Source organism: Zophobas morio, unplaced genomic scaffold, assembly GCF_036711695.1.
Source record: "Zophobas morio isolate AGI-343-1 ecotype UQ-CSIRO unplaced genomic scaffold, CSIRO_AGI_Zmor_V1 ptg000024l, whole genome shotgun sequence".
Classification (NCBI taxonomy): domain Eukaryota; kingdom Metazoa; phylum Arthropoda; class Insecta; order Coleoptera; family Tenebrionidae; genus Zophobas; species Zophobas morio.
In genome coordinates, this window is record NW_026972129.1 from 4502720 (window position 1) to 4517217 (window position 14498).

Genomic DNA, 14498 nt, shown 5'->3' on the forward strand with positions numbered 1-14498 from the left:
AAAGTCACATTTTGCATTTCGAAAGTTTCAAAACCAACCCTTAAAGTTAAGTTTTTTTACCAGCCTATCCGTGGATGCGAAGTAAGTTTTTATGTTATGGAAATCATCTACACAGCACTTTGAACATGAATACGTGAAAAAGGCACGAAAATGCGTTTTGCAAAAATTATTTAAAAGGCACAATATGCGCACTTGATTAGCGAAGTTGGCGATAGCAACCATTTTGCTACAAATTCGTCCTTCCACGCGGCGCGCCTCCGACTTTTACTGTTTCGGAAGGATTTTTCTCCTAGTTCCAACAAAAAAATGTGAACTTTTTTGTAATGGGATTTTCGCAGGACCCAGAAACTTGCTATTTAAGTGAAGAAATTGCCGTTAGGGCCACTTTTGGGGTTGAAAATTAAAGAAATCGGCCGATCCCCACTCGCAAAGTTTGCGAATATCGGTGTGCGCCTGTCTGAATGACGTGTATATCGCGATCTCACTTGCTATCATTTAATTCGTATGCTCAGTGTAATACGACGTTTGTCGGTTGGTTGCTATGCGCGACTCCTTACTAGAAAATAAGTAGTTGCAATAAACTGCTCGTCACATAACCAGTGTTCTTAGTTTGTGCTTTCAGCCCCCACCCAATAAATTATTGCCAATTGGGAAGCAATTGGACGCAAAAAGTTCGAATGTGATATTTGTCCGTAAGTACGATTTTTTGAGTGCCCGTTTTGTTGCGGTCGTCAGTGGTCTTGTAGCGCCCGGATAAGGGATTTTTCGCATTTTTCCTTCAGTCAGTGCAATTTAAAACTCGTCGTCTTACGTATGTGCTGTACGGTTGGTGCATGTTAACTTATCATGGGTAATTACTGGGTTTTTATGCTTAGCACGTTTATGCCTTTTCTTATCGGCCATGTAATTGTTTGAAAACAAATTTTTTTCATTATGAAAAATCAGCGAACATTAAACTTATTTTAAGCTATCGCGAGAGATTTATTGCGTATTTTGCAATTTTTGCATTTATTATCTAACTCGGGTTGCATTAATGTGGGTCACTTTGGATTTTTCGCTGGGTTGAATAAATTGTCGGTGCGACTTTGGTTGGCAATCCCTTGCATGGCCAACGTCGGAAAACATCCGCGAAACTTCCCCGTCCCCAGACAGATCATCACGCACTTTCGCACACATTTCTACCCGGTGACGGTCGTATGGTTTCTCCTGTCTGGGTCAACTCGCCGAATTCGATCACTCCTTCAATTCTTTCAGTTAGAGGTCTAGGAACTGTGGATTATAATTGTAATAGATGTGGGGGACGACTGTCTAGCCAGTTTGAGGCTCCCTTTAGGAGCAGTCAGACTGCCGAATTACAAAGTCATTCGCCAATTTTTTGTTGCTAGCGGTTCACTAAACCATCGGATTCTGTCTGAAAACGGCCGGTCGCTTCATTCATTATTTAACCCAGACAGAACGTTACATAACTCCGAGTATAATGCGTGTTCGACTATGTTGCGTTCTGTTCTTTTAATGGGAGTGCACCGACGACTCAACTCGCCCCAAATCTCAAAAAATCCCTCGCAGATACTCGCTCGAACCGCGCATTCCTAAGAAACATTCTTGAAATTTTATATCTGGATGCTAACCTGTTTTTTTTAACGCCTCGAAGTGGAAGGAGCTTGAGGAAGTGTCGTTAATGGCACAAGCAAAATTGTCCTCTCTCCCCTCTTCTAGCCTGGTTGCTTATCCGCCCAGACTGTGTAGTCTTGATATGCATATTTTTTATTTGTTCGAATTTTTGCAATATTTTCAACTTGACCTGAACTGACCTGACCTAAATATTTTGTTAATGAGCTTTCCTCCCAAAACAGGCCCCATTTTTTAAAGTAATTTCTTGTTGATACAAGCCAATCTAATAAAAGAAGACAAAGAGTAATAGTCTACGGCGTGTTCTAAATTGCCAAATACGAATACCGAACGACGAAAAGACATCGATTGTGTCCTCACTCATTGTCGTACAATTGCTGTCAACATTTTTGGAAGGGAATTCTAAAAATTCTCTGCAGTTTTATCACTTAATCCTCGCTGGGTAACTAGGTGAGATAATGTAGACACGTTTAATAATAAAATGTGAACGCAATTAAACCTCCACGACTTGTAAAGACGTACAAGTAGGTAATCCTCGTTTAATACAGCCTACATTCCAGCCCATCGATTGGACAAATTGATAGTTTATTACCTTTATGGTACACTAATAAGAATAGTACTTAAGTGACTCAGACACAACTATGGTGATCGAGTTCGTTGAACCATTGTGTATGTGCATATTTTTTGTATTTATACATATAATATACTTGTCTGAATATTAGCAAATTTAATGCGATTAAATATTTATCCAACAGTAAATTCTCGACTATAATTATAGTTTAACGGTCTGCTTCATGCAACACACCCTTGAAATTTTTAATTCATTCTTAATTGCGACTTCACATTCACTAAGCATCGTTCGATCAATCGTTTTTTTTTTTGTCATTTTGCTTATAAAGAAAAGTTAATGAAAAAATGAAAAACCGTCTATTCCATCAATTACTCCTAGTTTAATCGAAAATGCAATCCACCAAGGTGTGAAAAATAACCCTAATGAATGCATTTTGAAACGGTAACGACTATTTAGGTTATCGACTCTGTTTGTGTTAAGTTTGTCTGGTGCTGAGGACCTTTAAATTTTAAATGTCTATAGTTTATAAAGCTGTGTTTACTTACTGTACTGACGCAAGTGAGATAGTGGCAATTTTTTTAAACAGACGCATAACAACAAACAGACACAGTAGCATCACCACTGACTGTACTTTCACCCAAGTTGCAAGATCGTCTTTTTTGGATATAGGTTTTATATACATACTTGAACCATAATTGTCTCTAACAGTGAATCCAATTAGTTCCTTCTCGTAAGCCTGGTTGCTTTTATTAATTTCATGTTTAATTTAACTTTTTGATTGGCTAGAATTTTGTGATCGGGCACTACACTATTTACGGTTTAATAATATTTATAAATTAACAAAAATGAATGCTTTTTACTTACAAAAAAATGGTTTTTAATAATTTATATAAAAATCAGACTTACCATAATTCCTATGTTACTTTTAATGTTGAGGTTATTATTAAAAATAAGTTCAGCTACTTATTACTATAATATAACCTTTAGCATGACAAAACGTTATGACAAAAAGACTATTAACATATTGATTTATTTCGAAATATACGGACCAAAAAACCACTAGCCTTCCAGTTACACAATTTCTGTTCTTTGTTAAGTGGGTACTTATGGACTATAAATTTTCGACACAAGTGACGCATTTTTAATTTTTGTGTAATTAATCTATAATTCAGTAAACATAGTATTGTGAAGGTAATGGCGTAAGATTACGTTGCAATTATTTAATAATTAATTTTAAACGAACAATGGTGTGGTCGGGAAACATTTGGGTTTGCACTTCCCTTCCATTCATTGAGTCATTGCAGCTATTCAAATATACCGGCAAAATTCCTCATATTTTCTTTAATTTGCTGATTGTTGGAATTTTTCATCATACAGCTGTTTTGAATGAATATGTACTCTTTGTTTTCATGTTATCTATTTCAATTACTTAACTACTTGTTGTTAGAATGTATCACATGATAGAAAAATTAGGAATGTCTCATCCATTACTTTAGCGAAGTTATTTAAATAAAAATTGTATACCTACGTAAATGCATGTGTTTATATACTCCTATAATATAATTTATTTGAGGGAGTTTATGACTGGTGTATTCATCGCACTTTGCATCATATGGTGAAGCACAGCAGAAAGAACATTTGAAACGTTGCTTCAGTAGCAAGCATCAGCCATGTTGTATATACAATATACATACATATATAATGTATTACAAGAAGCAATACGCTTAGTGTACGAAAGGATTGTTAATTGTAGGGGAAAAAAACGCTTTCAGCAGAAATGTTTGGCTTGAATTAATATATGTATAGATTATAGATATCTGCTAGTGTTTGGGGTAACCAGCCTGCCTTTCTGTAAAACTGAGTGAAATCTTCCTGCACAATTTACATTTCAAGTTCTTAACCAATCATTATATATTTTAGTAAATGAGTAGGTATATTTTACAAAATCGATAAATTCCGTCCTCTTTGTAATTCTTATTTTCGTTAATATTTTTTACTTTCAGATTTCATAAAACACAGAATAAGAGTTTCTCAAATAAAAATATTAGTGCTAGTTCTTCATAAATTAAATTTTCGTAAAAAATTACTGCGAACTGACATCAGCTTTCGTAATAGTGAATGATACGTTTAACAATGAACAGTTTTCTTTTTTAGTTTATAAAATTATTTCATTGTAGCCTTCATTGACGGAGGAATAACTTTGTATTCTACATTAGGTAAATTATTAACCATTTCATTGATACAACCAAATTGCCAAAATACAAAATCTTGTTTTTTCGCATTTATCTGACCCATCTGTATTAAATTAATAACCGCTAACAAAAATTTGTATTCATTAAAAAAAAATCTCCTTTAGTAATATATGTATTCATGCGTAGAAGTACACCTTTCATTTCTTGGATTCTGATTAAGCACTGATGATGTTTTTTGTGCTTTTATCTTCAGAAACCAGTCTTTACTTGAGGGGAGATAAAAAATAAAATAAAATTAAAGCGAATGTAAATTATATGTAATAATATTAATTTTTCATAAAAATTAAGGCACCAAATAGGCTTCTAACTGCAATTCTATTTTTCGGTTCTTTAATAATACCTACTCGAAATTTCAATAAATTTTAAATTGTGAACAATGATAAAAAAATTCTTACTTCCTACAACTACAAAGCTTTTGATCTGAAATACATTTAATTGAAAATGTTGTTCAAAGTGAATTTTTATGGATATTTTGATTTCATTATTTTGTTACTCGTGGCGAGAAATAATCTCGAGAATAGCAGAAATGTTACAGATTCTTGTGTGTACATGTTAATAGTTTCTGCTTTCACCAATGCTTCCTAAAAATGCGTTCTACATTACAAATGAACAGTTAGTAATTTTCCTTAAAATAGTATTGTGTTTAATATGTGCAATGTACTGTTTACAACAATGCAGTGCTATCCATATCGCTATATAACTATTACACATTTTTTTTTATTCTTGAAAAAATTAAGCCGTTGGAGAAATATCTTCATCGGAAATTTTCACTTGGATTCTTTGTGTATTTCTCACTAGAGAATAATTACGGTGTGCAGCATATTTAATGAATGTATACTAACTTCTATTTTACTCTGCTTCACTGTTTAGCTTGATTGAGTTTACTTAAAAGTCTATCAAAACTGAGGACAACACCCGTTTGAAGGTACCATTTTACTGTTTTGTGAAGTTGTCTGCAATTAGTAGCTTGTTAATTGAACGATTATCTACGAATTATTGCATAAAGGTGTTTATCGTTACATTAATTATTGCATTTTATGTTGCGTTCAAAGTTAAACAAACCAGTTTTGTCATTTATTTTACGTGACTACAAGAACTTGTTGTTATTGCTTTACAATTATTTTGTGCTAATGGTTTGATAAATAATGTCTTGCAAAACAAAACAACATAATTTAGTCATTATTAATACTAAGCGGAAAATGGAAAAGTGGAGTCAAGATGAAACAAGATAATTTCATTAGACATGTGGTGTAATAAAAAAAGTTCTGAAATAAAGGAGGCATTAGCAGTTACGGTTTTGTAATAGTTTCTAAACGATTACGAGCTTCTAGAACCCATAGCACTAGAGAATTAGAACATTTCTATAAATTGTACCTAAATTATAGTTGATATAGTGATAGTTTTTGCACAAAAAACCACGAATTCTTACGCTTTCTATCCAAAGAAGCAGCATGTTCGTCATCAAAATATATCTCTTCAACTAACATCAGTAGTTTACGAAGGGTGAGTTACAAATTGGAACTAAACAGAAGAGTGCAATTTCTTCATTTGTTCCTAAATTGCTTATTTTGCGACATCGAATTACCAACATATCGTACGTGTAGGGTTATATCGTTAATTATTGAACTGCAAAGTAGCAACTACACTTCTTAAGTTTGTCCATAAAACCCTTTAAAACTCTACTAATACCTGCTCAGCAACCGCTTCTTCTTTGTAGAATAGAGTAAACTAAACACAGTTTCGAATAGACATACTTATTTCAAGTTTCTCCGACACGAATTACACAATTATGGCGAAAAGATATAGATACATAATGCAAATACATACAAAACTTGACGTGTTGTGATGGAGAATGGTTTTTATAATTCTATGCGATTCGATAATTGATTTTAAAAGGATAAGGATTTTTTACAGAAATTATATTTTTACTTCGTATGCAACCAGAATCCAAAAAACAATAAAGACTCATAAGTCTTAAAGTACACTTCAATAAATACATACAAATACATACACGTATTCAGTGTTTGAAATTACTTAGTTTAAATAATTATGAAAACAAAAAACTTAATAGCACTCATTTTCTTGTAGGATTTATAGCACATCAGGATACAAAAAACTAGATATGTATGTGGACCGTAAAATTTTAGTTCATGAAGTGAAATATGCATGTTACGGAAAATATTTTCAAATCAAAATTTTTGTTCGTCATTTTATAAAAATTATATGAAATTATTATGTTGGTGTCTTTTCTCCATTTCCGCAAAAGGCGACCCAAAATTAGTAATTCATTAGACTTAAAAAAATCGGTAAAACGTTCGAGTAGTTAGTGTCAAAGTTTAAAGCTTTCTTTCTGTGCATATTTTTAGCTTCTTTACATAAATACATACTTACTTTCATGTCAATTTTTGGTTTTCTTTCAACTGATAATGAAAAAGGTAAAGGTGCGACAAAAAAAATGCATTGATTTCTCATACCGCGTAATCGTAACGATTGAGAGAAACTGCATGCTCGCACAATAATAATAATAAATGCATTTCAGTTTTGATCTAGGGACTGTCACCTCTTAGTACTTTTGCGTATGAACATTGTTTTCCCTAACTAGTTGGAAAATAAACGTGAAAAATACCAATAAGGTTATTAAAAAACTAAAACTAAAATATTGTTAATTGGAACTGCTACGTCGACAGCGTTTTTAGAGTGAGTGTATGTTCTACATTATCAAAGCTTAAAATTTTATTGGTGTCGGAGATGATTTACTATTGTGGTTTACGCTTCGAAAATCAAAATTCGTATTCTAAGAATTGTTACCAGATCATGTAAAAACTGAATACCGTTTATGATAGTAATGGTGATCCGACGATATCGCCAATGTGCAAAATACAAACGTCAGTAAAAATTTTTGATTATTTTTAGTTTTTGAAAATACTTTACAGAACCTTGACAAAGCGTATTTTAGTAACAAATTTGAGTACTAAATTTGATTCTGGTCAGTATTTGGAAAAGTTCTAGTTTCCCAACTGCTGCTGAAACAATAATTATTTTGAGAACTACAACTGTTGTATACAGGATTATTATAAACGTTTCTTATATCGTAATTGACTTAAAAAAGTCGTACATCTATCGATTTGCCGCTTTCAATAAAATGGTGGATGTTAGCCAGCATACATTTGACGTTTGATAATTGACATTTCGCGGTCTTACATTCAGTTCTTACCTCGTTTTGGTTTTAATTTATTAATTTGTTATTGTTTTCACTCATTATCAGTCTTCATTATGTAATTACGACCTCCTGAATTAGCTAGTTAGTTGAAGTAGCAGAACAACAACATACATTCTTACGGTTTTTGCATAGGAGGTTTTCGTGAAAGTATATCGGCATTCATTTTATTACCGTAAGAAATAGGCAGACACTCTTGTTTTAGCGATGATAAAATGTTTTGTACTATGAAGTAGGATATATTTGTTGTTATAATGTCCTATGAATATGTGACTAAAATGTCCTACGAACAATGATGAGTGGAAGTACTCGGTATCAGTCTGCAAGAATGAATTTATTGTGAAATATTCTCAACTTAGAGTCCAACTTTGCTAGCATATATCAAGGGTGTATTCAGTAAATTTATTGTACTGAAAATTGGAATCAAAAATCAAGTGGAAAACTTCCGGTACGTCAGAAACATGCGTGGATAAAATTCAGGAACCTCTTTAATGAGGTTATTTCAGTAATTACAAGTATCACCGGCAATAGGGGCAATTCTGAATCAAAGTTGTTAAATTTAAAGGGTGTTAAATTGCAAATTTCCATAGTAACGAGTTAAATTCGTAAATCTGATTGGCTGTCTATTTTTTAACAACCTTTAAATTTTAACAGGTCTGATTCAGAATTGGGCCTAAATTATCAGTCAAAAAATGTAACCTACGGAATATTTTTAACAATATAAAATAAGTAGTTGAATTTATTTTGTGTAATTATTCAGAACTTCTTTTTCATTTAAATTTGTTTCGTGATATAGAAGTATTTCGTTAATCCGCCGGTTCTCTATATTTCGTGTTCAAGGGTTCACTGCAAAAACAAATTTTTGAAGTATTCAAGGTTTTTTGAATTTGTAATAACCCTATAAAAGAATATAACGCAAATTTAATTATTATTTATACGAAATGGAGTATTAATTAGGAAAGTATTGCAGGGTTCCTTTGGCGAATGATTAATTTAATATTTTCTCGAATTTTCATAAGTCTTAACCCCTAAAATACTAAAAAAGAAGTCGCCAGTTTCCGTCTGTCTGTCATCTCTGGATTTTTATTAGACAGATAATCACCTAAACTACTGGACCTATTGTTGTTAAATTTTACATGTATCTTAAGCCTCCGTTTTCATAATCTCCGAAACTACTACACTAATTGCTCACTTGTTGTGAAATTGTACGGATATTCTAGGAATCAAGCCAAAATTTGTCTAACTAATAATTTAATGACGTCTCTTTTAATTTTTATGGTGCTTCTAGGCCTCCTGCTTTGAAACTGCAAATATATATTAAGGTGGTCGGTAAAAATGGTAAATTGTTAAACAAAATTTAACTTCTGATCCCCTTCAAAAACTTGATAACGCCATCGTAAAATTATGCTCGATAACCTATCTAAAATGTAAAAAATATTATGGATTTGCACTTATGGCTTATCAATTCACCCATACTTTTACTTCCCGAGCTAAAACTAAGTAAGTATTATAATCTAGTCCATCGGGCGATTAGCTCAAAATTTTGCCGAATAAATCCTGTCTAAAATATCTAAAATACTATGAATCTATATTTGTGGTATTCTGGTTTATGAATGCATTCAATTTTTTTATAATTGTACATACTTATACCTACTGCTTCAAAAAAAAGAGAATGAGAATTCTACTATATTGATCAAATCAAGAAAGGATCACTCGTTCTGTCGAGAATTTGAGCATACAGTATTGCTATTATTACTGCACCTATTCAAGTTGATATGTGTCCTTAATAAAGTGTTGATGACGTCATCACAAATTTTTGCAATGGACAAATTCACGCGAAACAGACGCATAGCATGCTTCTTCAATACGTATATGTACTTTGAGTACAAAAAGTCCAATCCACACATATGTTTCATTTAGGATGTCATTTTACAATTTTGACAAATAAAAGTTTAAATTTTATATAATAATATACTTCTGCACGTGTGATGTATGTATCCGTGTTGAAATTTTAGTCTCGACATGCAGATTTTTTGGAAAAAAATCCAAATTGTATAACGATATAAATTTGAAATTGAAAAACCGAATACATTTTGCGAAATCCTGCAAACATTTTTCAAGGTTACTGAAGGCATGGGAAATCGTTATAAAATTCCTCTGTTTATGCCCCTCAACTAATTACGTGATCTTATAATTTTGCCTAATAAGTTGTTGGGTGTTTACGCTAGAAATCCTGTTTTTTGGGGAAAAACGAGTGTGCTTAAATTAATTAATTAGGCTTCTCATCTGCGTTGAAGGGATAAAATCAGTCAGATTTCATTTTTGTTTAGCACAAATGCCGTTGCTGGTGTTTGTAATCAAACCTGCTAATATGTAGTCAAATTCTTTCGAAGGATAAACATAAACAGTCGAAATTAAGTATGTACTAACAAATTGAGAATACATTTTTTTCCGGTTGGTTATTTGCTTTCATATATTTTATTTTGGCCCCACTTGTGCAAACCGCGCCCCCTCGGACTTTGTGACCTGCGGCGTGAGAGCTGCGGGGATGTTGTTTAGACGATTGCGTTTTAATTTGTATAGCTTATCATCAAAAATCGCAAAATTAAATTTTATAATTTTTCAAAGAAGCGGTGCTTATTGAACTACGAGTATACTTCAAGGACGAGGGAAGTCCTGTCGAAATAGTGAGATGTCGGACTGAAAATCGGGAACAACCCGCTTCATGCATAATAATTTGTGTTTAAAGTTCCTTACGTAGATATTTTTATTACTTAATGAATACAAACCGCCTGCAGAATGCCTACAACTAAATTTGTATAACTTCACTAACGCCTTAACTGATTCCTATTAGTAAACTTGTTTATATCCTACACACGCTGTTTAAATACCTGTAGCAAAATACACTCTTCAGTGAGTATCGTACTTCGGTGCTAACTAGTAGTAAGAATTGGTGTGGTTGTCAGGTCTTAAATGAATTTTTCAACATACGGTAAATATTAATTAAGGAATTAATTCGCGATGTGTAAACTGAGAATTAATATTATAGATGTAGGCATAATCACTTACGGTTAGCTCTTGACTTTCCATTTAAATCAAATGATCTGTTACAGACATAACAAAATGTATTTTTGCAAGCCATCGTTAGGGAGTGCCAAATTATATCACAAAGAAACTATGTTGTTTATTTTACGGCGCCTAGATCACAATTGTTGTTGCCAATAATTGTAAAATCTTAGTTTTCCGGCACCAAAAATTTTTGCCAACAAATCCCTAACCCTAATTTGCATTACAGTTTTATGTAATGAAATAAATTAAATTTGTTAACTTTAGTTTGCAATTGAAACATAAAGACTATCTTTGTAGTTTTTGTAAACTATGTACGAACCTCTTAACAACAGTTCAGGGTGTTACGTGTTTTGCATGTTGTTAAAATCCGATACTGACATTACTGACGCTGTACGATGATGAGTGGTATAATTTGGGGTTGAAATTTGTTTATTACAGTTTTAAGACGACGGAAGTTTTGAGGCATTTACAGTATCCTTGAATAGAGTTGGGAAATGTCTTACTTCCACAATTTTAATTGACTAGATCTCCCTTCTTTTAGAATAGTTTGTGTAATATTATTTTTACCTTACTTAAAAAACAGTAATTACCCTAAAAAAATTGTTAAACAAATTGTTAAACTGGTGATTTTCTCCAATTATATAACCAATTTACAACCTAGACCTTAACGTTGAAAAGGTACTTTACTTCTGTGAAAGCATCCCACACTATTTCTGTAGTAGGTATTGTGTCATCAGTCGTTTATGTAGGTTAGCAGCTAGCTAACTCTGGAATGTGACCTGTGGGTGCTCGTTGCAGTCTCGACTTAAAAAGACTGCCGCAGAGACTGAATCACCATGGAGTCGACCTTATATGGCCTAGCGCCACCGTGCCCGGCGCTGTGTCTACGACACTCTCACTTTATCTGGGTATGGTAGTCCTACCAAAGGTAGATAGGTAAATGTTGTTTTCTTGGATTTGCAAGACATTTAAGCTCATATAATGACAATTTTAACTATCATAGACGGTTACTCTTGCTTGCATTCCGTGGTTTTATTTCTTTTAAGGTATATATAGCTATATGTATATTAAATAATAAATATTTAATAAGTAATACTAAATTAAAATTCGACGATGCTCTTTTTCCTTGGCGATTTGAAAAAGTTCGTAAGTAACGATAATTTATACTGAAAAAAGACTATTTATTTTTAACCCATTACGCACATTATCGGAAAAGCTGTTCGCATGAATTTATTGAAAAGTATTTTTAGGAATTATTATGAACTATCAGTTTTCCTAGAAAGCCTGTGTCCTTCTGTTGTGTCACATAACATTGTTATTTAATGAGTCAGTTCATTCATTTATTTTCCATTCATGTTTGCTTTTAATAATCTCTGTTGTGTGAGAGGTTTGTCGTGTTGCGTCAAGTTATCAAACCACTAAGTGCTCAATTTCTTCAGATAAACACTGATCATCCATTCTCATACATTTCAAAAATGTGTGCAAATTCTTCCACAATTCTCCACGAAATGTAGAAATGCCAAATATGTCGTGTGTTACGGTCAAGTTCACCTTCTAGTAGCTGTCAACGTATTTCAGTAATTTCAGTCGCGTTAAATTTGTTTCTGATATTTTGTTAATTCTACGGCGGAAACGATTCTAAATGAAACTTCACCGTAGCTGATTCTGTACCATAATTATATTCAGTTATATTAATCGCGTAAAGTTGTCATCGTTACTAAATATTAAATACTTACGCAAAACATTAGACGCAGTTGTCATATTTTGAGTTCATATAGCCAAAAGATCCAAACAGTGACCACGAAAGATGAGTGTCTTGAAACTTATTTTATTATTATGCATTTACAAAAATATCTTACTTCTCGTAGTAAAAACTTGTTAACACCGAAAGATGGATAAATTTAGAGATCGTACATAATTTTTATAAAAAAAATCATATATACAGGTTATTCACGAAAAGCTCCTCCCCAAAAAAATTCAAGACGCAACCAGTAATACAATTTTAAAATCATCCTGTTTTTTCATACCGTTAAAAAAATAATGAAACAATAACGTAAATTCTGATAATTACTATGCCAAAATTGACATTTCGACAGAATTAATGCATAGTCTGTCAAAACAGCGAAAAGACTGATATGATTTTAATATGCAGTGAATGCAGAAAAATGCGGTTATGGCTTCGAGTTTGTATAGAAACAATTACTCGTACAAGAGGCACCTGGCGAGCACCTGTTTTGAATTTACTTGTTTTTGTTTTTAACCTAAAAATAGACGTTTGTTTTCAAATTCGCGAAACCAAATAGCTATACTATACAGGTTGCTTAAAAAGAAATATGGTAATACAAAAATATAAAAGATTTGTGAGACACTATTTTAGCTGAGGAGCATGTGGTGAATATCCTTCATATATTAGAAACAGATTTTTTTCTGAATTGTCAGTTATTAATAAGATATCGAAGACAGCAAGCTTAGTGATTCACACTGTATATATATAGCGGTATAATATGTTGGGTAAATTTATGAAAATATATATGCAATCTTTATTTCATTTCTAGTTGACAAATATTTGTTTTTGGGATAGCCATCGTCGACGTATGGTAGTGGTTCGTGGATCTGTGTACTAGTTAAGATTCGTGAACATTAATGACTCTTATACATAATAACCATTAATAATTAATGGTTTTTTAAATTTCAGATAACATGTTACCAGTGTTAATTAGTTTGTCATCCGTTGCGTCTTAGTTTATAACGATTTGACAAGAACAATAGTGTGACAGATGAAGTACTTAATCGAGTATTAAGTATTAATACTGGAATTGTGGCATAAATAAGTTTTTAAAATTGTTATTATTATTTTTGCAAGATTAACTATGTGATATTTATAAACAACCAAGTTGACAGACCTGCAAGCAAGTTACAATGTTGACGTTTCCAGGCTACTTTATTACAATGGCAACGGCAAGCAAAAAGAACGCGTGCGGGAAATTCGACCTTGAAATGTTCTACACTTGGAGACAATGAAATGACATTGATGTCCAAGACTTTCTGGCCCTGACTGTATATATTTTAATGACAATTTAATTTTTTCACTTCCTTGCAACTTTTGTTTTGATATTGGAGACACAATATTTAAATGAAACTGTGCGATCGATTATACTTTAAATTTGGGTACCGATTTTAATTTTTTTAATTAATTTTAATTAGTGCATAAATAATTTACTAAAATTTTGCTTATTTTTTTAAATGAGTACATATTTAAATTAAAATTGTCCGAAATCTGAAGTGTTGTGATTTTATCTAGCTCGGTTGCGCCAAGCCAAAGATCCTCGACTGTGTACATTTTAGCAAAGTCTACTCTACACTTAAACTAATGAAAACATTTTGAATAATGTTCACACGAGTTCTCTGCAACAAACGTTAAAGTCAACCAAATAATTCACTTTATTATTTCGCGACATTTCGTGCTACCAGCTGCTATTGTAAATGAACAATAAAGTATGTAAATTATGTCACTTTTCGAAAAATGTTTCTTGCAATGTTGTCTTGCATTGTTTTCGATGAAAATTTCAGTATTCTCACAAAACATTCTGATTACGCAGATCATCTGATGTTTAAATTGACCGAGGCTGGCGTCGACTTCCCACGGTTTGTTCACACACCGGCTGCAGGTTCCCTTAGGAACTTTGTGCCTTCTCAGAATTGGGGTTCATTCTATACGTGTTTCTAACTAGTTCGACGAGTGCATTTCGCATCGATTGTC

The 14498-nt window shown here is 32.6% G+C and overlaps 1 long non-coding RNA gene across 2 annotated transcripts in view; it reads left to right on the top strand.

Annotated features, from left to right (window-relative positions):
• Nucleotides 1-592: 592 nt before the first annotated feature.
• The window catches only part of LOC135135545 (uncharacterized), a 48458-nt gene continuing 34552 nt past the window's right edge, over nt 593-14498 (top strand). For both annotated transcript variants that reach the window (XR_010281595.1, XR_010281596.1), the window contains exon 1: nt 593-692. This is a non-coding gene — a long non-coding RNA (uncharacterized LOC135135545). The remainder of the gene's footprint in view (nt 693-14498) is intronic.